We start from the raw sequence: 7,890 nt of genomic DNA, 5'->3' as shown, positions 1-7,890 counted from the left end.
TTGGCATTTTAATCAAATCAATAACAAGCTTGGAGAAAATAAAAACTTTCTTAGTATATACAGACTGAAATTTATTAAAAGGTTATTAAAAAATCAGTTATGACATTTATTATTACGAAAGATCTATAAACTGTAATCCAAGTGAAGGAACGGAATATTGCAAAGACCATTAAGGTTGGAATATCTTTCGACGAAGACATCGCCTTATTTTCTCTCTCACGCGGACACAATAGTCTATAAATGGAAATAAGTTAACGAACAAGTAAGATGTGAAATTTTAAAATTCAATAAGACGCTAATCATAAGACGCTAATCATTAATTCATTAATAATAATAATAATAATTAATATTAGTTAATATTGAATATTATAAAGAAGGACGGTTTCTGTAATTATTTAATTAAAAAAAATTTTTTTTAATTATTTATTTTAAAAAATAATTCATTTTTATGACAGAAGGTGGCGAGTGATAAAATTGACGGAAGCGAGCCTACGTAACATAATCACGGTAATCGGAGTTTATGAATAGTTTCATGGTTTTGATGTCACTCAAAATTTTCTTTCTAGAAAATATTATAACTGGGTAAATATAAATTTTTATTATTCACATAAAACTGAAAATTATATGATAAAAACGATAATGAAATTGAATAAATATTTCAATTTTTTTGCCTAAGCCTAAATGAATTTGATTATTTAGATAAATATAATATATAAATAAGTATATTATAGTATTATATACGAAAATCTATTTTTATCTTGTATAATATAAATTTTCTTTCGTGTTTTAAACGAATAAAATAATGAAAGATGAGCAGTAAATTGGATATGTTTACATGAACATCTGAATGTATATCTTAATAAGGTTTGAAATATTACTATTGCAATTTAAAATGTTATGTGATAATAGGATGATTTCATCACTGAAATTCTTTTACTTTACATGTATTGCAGTCTTTTGACATACATACTACAAAAATTTCTGAAAAAATGAGATTGCAGTTTTGCATTTAAAAAACACTAAAACAGTCAGGTGTTTTCCTTCAAATTTTAATATTTTTTAATCAAAGTTTCATTTATTTATATTGTGCAAGTATTCATTTTTTCGTACAACCTGTAATTGTAGGTTTTATTTGGCGTATTAGAGAGATTACTTAAATAAGTCCGTTCGTTTTATTCGTATGTGGCAACTTGACGTGTGGGCCATCTGCCGAGGGTAATGTCTCCCGGGAGGTCTTTTACTAACGTGAAGAAAATCTGGAAGACTCCGCGTGGTCGGTTTGTTGGTCGAGTGCAGACGCGCCACCGACTATCGGTGTTTGGTGGTTTCGTCTACCGGGTCGCGCATGGGCCAATTTAGTTATTACTTTAAAAGTATGAAGACCTTTTAGAACGGAGAAACTTTATTCTAAATGGATTCCTACATAAGTTTTTAGTGTTTGTTTATTTTATAGTAAATTATATATATGATATCTAAGAAACAGTTATTGTACATGGAGAATATTAACTTGTTTACAGAATATAAAAAAAATTTCCTTGTCATGCAGAAATATATTACTATGCTATTTTTTATATTTGAAATATTTAAAAATGAGTGAAAAATATCTTAAAAAGAAATTATAAACTTTCTTTATATTATAAGACAACATAAAATTACTTTGAATGGTTTCAGATTGATTAGTGCAATTATGTTTTGTACAGTAATGTCTTAGTTAATGAAGTAAATACATTCCAAACATTTGGTTTGTAAGAAATTTCATTCTTAGAAAAGAATTAATATAGAAAGATGATTTATATGCTCTGTTTTTTAAAAAAAGTGAATATGATTTTTAAAATAAATTTATTCTTAATGAAAATAACATAGATGTTGTCTTAAGCAGTAAACTTAAAAGTCATTAAGAAACATATATATATATATCTTAAGTAAGGCAGATTTCAAGACCTTGTCAAAAAATGCATCAATATGATTCTGTTTCACTTCTTAAACCACATAATATTTCTCTTTAACCATTTAAAGTATTTAGAATGGATTCTTCATTATAGTTTTATTCAAAATTGAGATATTTTTAATCAATCACTTTTCATTTATGTGTTAATTTTTTGTTATTAGGAAAAAGTACATGTTTAAATTAAAATTTAATTGCAATTAAATTTCTCATATTAATTTTTTTATTTACTTAGATGTAATGCTAATGTGATGCATCACTGATTAAATGTATTGTTTGTATTTAAATGATATAAATGACCATTAGCTACTGATTCCAAGTAGCAAGGTGGGTGTGTTTATCATAATAAACAATACCTGCTACGTATGAACTCACATATTCACTGTGACATGTTATTTTTTGTTAGAGCTTTATTCTCAAAGGGTTTTTCGAAGTATAGCTATATTTGCTTTTACTGTTGCATAAAATATTTTTAATATGCTAAATAGGTCATAATATATAACAGTATATGAAAATATATTTTAGTTATGTTATTAAACAATAATTGATTTATTGATTGTATTAGTTTGAACTTAACATTCATTTACTATATTATAGTACTTGTACTTCACTTATTAATATATATCAGATACTATAATTTTCTTAGCATTTGTTTTAAAATTAAAATTTTATTTTAAAGCAAATGCTATTATAAATGTTGGTTTGTATTTATATCAAGTATGGAAATATACATTGTTTAACAAGTAAAGTTAGAATATATAGACACTAAAAATCATATAAATACTTGTAGTTATAAGAATCATGTAAGTTATAACTTATATGATTTTTATGTCTAGATGTCTTAGCTCTACTAAGTTGTATATTTAACCAATAGTTATTAAATGTCACTAATAATAAGTTTCAGTCAACTTCTATTAAACAGACTTGCTTTTTTTTCTGAAATTTATAAGTTTACAGAAAAATTTTAAATTTATCAAATAATACAAATTTTAAAATATTAAAATTTTGTAATTGAATGTCAAAATTGTATATTCAAAAGATGATGTCATGTACATTACTGCAAAAAAATCTACAATTTCTATATATATCAGTATATAATTTTTTTTAGCTGAAATGTCAGAATTTAACTCTCAATGCCTCATAGCACATTATGACATTTGAGTGATTGATTTTTTTAAAGTGTCATATGCATGTTTTAAATATATTTATTATTATTAATCTGCTTTGAATTATGGTATTTTAAGTTATAGCCTTTGCTTTTATCGTACTATTGATTATTTGTTTTAAATTTAAAAATATTATTTATAGTAATNAATGTTTTAAATTGCTTTTCTAAAACCATGAATATTTCACAGATTAATATATTTATGTTATATTCAGTTAGAATATATAGGAATATATATTAGGGATTTTATAAATAATGTAAGAAGTATTCTTATTAAATGACACTTTTTAAATCAGTAGATGGGAGTCTTTTAAAATTACTAACATTTTAGTAAAATTGTGATAAAAGCAAAGTAGATGCGATTTAGTTCAAATCGTTCCCTTTTCATAAATAGTAGCAACATAAAAGTATGCCGAAAATAAAGATTAATAAAGCAGAGGATGCAACAAAAAGAAGTTAACCAAGAATGAAAATATAATCCCTCTTTTACGATAAAGAAAATATCTACCAAATCCGCGATTTCCTCTTTTCTGAAGATAGCTTCTCATAAAATAAAACTGTTCGTTTTCGGAAATAGTCTGTCATAAGATATATCGACTAAATAATTATCTTGGTTGATGGGTTTCGGTATAGACAGTATTTTATGGCATCTACTGAAATTACTTGCTTTATTACAACTTTAATACAAAGATCAGGGATATACTAAGAAAATATAGTTGTTTAGTTTAATTCTTATAACAAGTTGGATTCATCCGGAATAGTTGATTAAATGTAATCAATAAATATAAAACTAATACTGTTACTAAAGAATTATAAATTTCAACATAGATGTAGAAAGCCTTGTGAAATGCCAAGATTGGGCTGCTGAAGGCAAGGAAAGGGAGCCTCTAGTATGTGCTAAATAAAACATGAATATTTATAATGAAATATCCTCATTGGAGTCATACACTATTTACTATTTTATGAGTCAAAAAAATATATAAATTTAAAGGCGTATGAATTATTTTTACATGGTTTAACATTTTAACATATGATTGATTAAAATTGAAATAGATTGAAATAGATAATACAATCTTAATGAGTTTCAATTCTTAGATAGCAGTTTTTGATGGATGTAATATTTAATTGAGAGATTATAAGTTTTAGAGGTTGGAATGTGGAGTAGCAAATATATATGTAAATTTTAAGTATTTTTTGTCTTTTATAGATTTAGAAAATATGGAAAATTATTCATGAATTTCTATATTTTACATAAAATAGAAGACACTATGTTTCTTTTATTTAGTAAATTATGACAGAATAAAATACGTATATTACAAAAATATTTAGATATCAAACAAGTTTTAATTTATACAGAACTAGCTTACCCGTCGCGCATTGCTGCGATCTCAGAAGAAAGGAAATTAAAGCAAACTCGTTATGATAAAATTAAATTTACATTTTATCATTTTCATTGAAACTTATTATTATTATTCATTTTCATCGGAAAAACATTTCAAAGTGGTGTTTCAATTTTATTTATTTATTGGAGTGCTTTGTGGATACACGATATTTTTTGTTTTTCCGTCTGGTGCGTACACGAATAAATCAAAAGGTTTTCCGATGCGTGAGTTGGCCACATACAGTTCTCCAAGCGAGAAGCACGGATTCTTTAAATTTAGCCCACATACTCACAGAAATTGTTAGAAGTGTGATATTTCCCATTTTTATATATTTTTTTTAATCCTTCATAATTTTGATTATTTAATTGCTCCTTCCTCTCTTCCTTGGCGTGTTGTGAAATTTCTCATAGTTGGATAATAAACCGTTTTATTGTAATTTGTCTTTTTAAATTATTTTGAGTTGATATTAAAATTTGGAAAAGGGGGATTCCTAGATCAGTAAAATAGGCGAATTTCCTTCTACAACTTCAGTTGTTGTTCATGATACAGTTAAGGCTTTAACAAAGTTCGAGCGATTACGTAATTAGCAAAAAAAAGTTGAAATGAAGTGATTAAACAAAAATTATAACATATATCGTAAATAATAAATGCATATATAAAGATATTTTTTGGAGGGGGGAAATGGTCTTTACAATTTTAAATCAATTGAACACATTGTGCTCGAATGCTCGTGTAAACGCGCGCCATCTATCGTAGGGTAAATGCCAGAAACCTTCGTGGGAGTGTATTAAAAAAAAACTTCCCAAAGCTTCATGGCAATCGTACTACGCTACAAACCTTCGCTGGAGTATATTAAACAACTTCCCAAAGTTTCACGGCAATTGGATAAATGGTGTGGTAATGCATGAAGGACACACACACACACACACACACACACACATTCATTTTTATATATATAGATGAATTATTTCTTTAAGGTATATTTAGACAAATGCATGTATGCAAGCGTGAATACATGCACTTGTATTTACGCAGATGCATGTATTAAATGTGTAATATATAAAAATATATATTCAAATTAAGCTTCATAATCAACATATGATATGCAAAAATATAGGATGATTTGCAACAGATTATTGTATAAAGTTTGTTGACATCATTATGTATGTATGTGACACCATTATTTAGAAACAGTCAATTTTCAAGTTAGCAATACATTTGTAATCATACATTAAAGTAAAGATGCAATCTGTAACTTGATTTTTAATGTAGGAAAAATAAAACTGATGATATATTGCAAAATTTTTATTCTTTATAATGTGTTTGAAGCCTTTGAGTTAGTATCAATTCTCATATGGATGAATGGATTTAAATGAAAGTTTAAGAGTAGCATTGAAAGATTCCTTAAATTCACAGCAAACTTCTAGAAGTTGAAGCAGCACTGTTATGACTTTTGGATATTTGCTTTGAAACTCATATTGAAGAATCATAAATTTCCCATCAGTTCCAAAGCAAGTACAGTATCTACAAATCATGATCAGCAACAATAATAGTGCTGCTTCAATTTTTAGATATATTGTGGTTTGAGATTGTTTCAAAGATATTCTTAAAGTAACAAATTTTTAAATGCATAGTTTTTCAATAATAATGAATAAGAGGATTTGTAAACTCTGCAAATAGTACATTACATGCTTTATACTAATAAAGTGACATGCCATAAAGCACTGCTACATGATGCAAAAAGACAGGGTGTGATGCAACTTGTCCTGATACACAAAAACAGTTTGTAACCTACCTGAAACTAAGGTAATGTTACTCTGTTTATTAGTTGGTTTTCAGTAGTCTTTGGTAGTCAGAAATCTGTTTAGCAAAAGAATAAAATTTGATTTCTTTTTCTCCTGTTTTTCCTATTCAAGTATGGGAACAAAAAGTTCTAACATATGCACAGTAAAAAGGAAAAAGAATATCTGAAGCAAATTCCTTATTTTTTTAAAAATAAATAATAAAAAAGTGAAAAGTTTTTATCTTGGGCCATTTGATTTAATGGATTGTAACAAAATTAGATTTTGATACATTTCTAATTTATTTTATAACAGTGAGTTACTGTAAGTTTTAGACATTGTGCACACTTGTTTTAGAATACTTTATGCAAACTATTCATGACAAATTTTTCATCAATTTACTGTAATCTGTTTAATTTATCAATTTATTTTATCCAATTTTTTAAGAATTTAATTTTTTTAAATTAAAAGATTGATAAAAAGAATTCTCTATTCTTGAACTATTCAATATATTTGATTCAAATGAAAATTGATTCAGATGCAATTTTTTTTATTTTATGAAAGCTTGTTTCTGTATACAGTATTTATATCATGTCATTTGTTTTCTGCTTAAATTTTTTTAACTTTAAAATTCCTTGTATCATCAAACACATTATGTTTCAGACATTTAAAACCTAAAAGTATGAAAAGCACTTGTGAATTTTCAAGATTATTATATTTTTAAATTTTTTGAAGAAGAAAATATTCAATAAACAAAACACAGTTATATGCACTCTCTCTCTTCCTCCTCGTCTGTTGTAATGATTTTAATATCACAATGCTGAATAATAGTGAATGGTGCCAAGGCAACAAAATGTTTAGTTTTCCCTCCTTTTTTTTTATTTGCCCTTTTATAAAATTGCAATATTAATTTTCAAAATATGATTAAAGATAGGTGGTGATAAAAATTTTTGCTTTGCTTTTCCTTCATTCAAAGTTGTAATGTCACATTTCTATGAATTCAAAAATTGATTAGAAAAAAAGTTTTAAACATTTTCACTGTTAGAAAATTGTGAGGTCTGAAATAAAACTAAAGTGTAAAATTTTTAATAAATTTATCGCTTTGTGAAAAAATTTAAGATTACATTTAGCATGTTTATAATAATATATTGATATGTATTTCAAGAAGAAAATATATGTTTTTTCGAAATAAAAAAATTTCAGAATAAATTGAAGGAAGCTGAAACTGCTTTAAACTAGGATATTCAAGGTGCAAACATTTCTACAATGTATTGCAATGGTGAAAAGGAGCAAAAACCAATGTAGGAGTAACAGTTATGATTTTGCATGACTATTTCTTGGCAAAAGAAACAAAAAGAAGAGCAGTTAAATTTACAATGATTACATGACGAATATGGTATTTTTTGTTTTTTTTTTCTTTTTATTTTCTAAAGTTGATGTGTATAAGTTTTGTATTAAAAAAAATGAATTCTTCCTAGGACATGAACTGTAAGCTTACAAAAAACTTTGTTATGAAAACTTTCTAAGGATGCACCGATTAATCGGTAAGTAATTGGTAATCGGCTGTATCGGCCACTTAGCCGATTAATCGGTATCGGCCATTCCCCCCGATTAATC

General features: G+C 26.1%; 1 long non-coding RNA gene across 1 annotated transcript; it reads left to right on the top strand.

The window, feature by feature from the left end:
* Positions 1–478: 478 nt before the first annotated feature.
* Positions 479–7,890, top strand: LOC111612420. The gene is made up of 3 exons (XR_002754600.1): positions 479–582; positions 7,477–7,669; positions 7,752–7,890. It is a non-coding gene; the product is annotated as an uncharacterized LOC111612420 (long non-coding RNA).

This window comes from Centruroides sculpturatus, unplaced genomic scaffold (genome assembly GCF_000671375.1).
Source record: "Centruroides sculpturatus isolate CEXI.00-Female unplaced genomic scaffold, Cexi_2.0 scaffold1672, whole genome shotgun sequence".
Taxonomy (NCBI): Eukaryota; Metazoa; Arthropoda; class Arachnida; order Scorpiones; family Buthidae; genus Centruroides; species Centruroides sculpturatus.
This window is presented reverse-complemented; position numbering and strand designations above follow the sequence as displayed.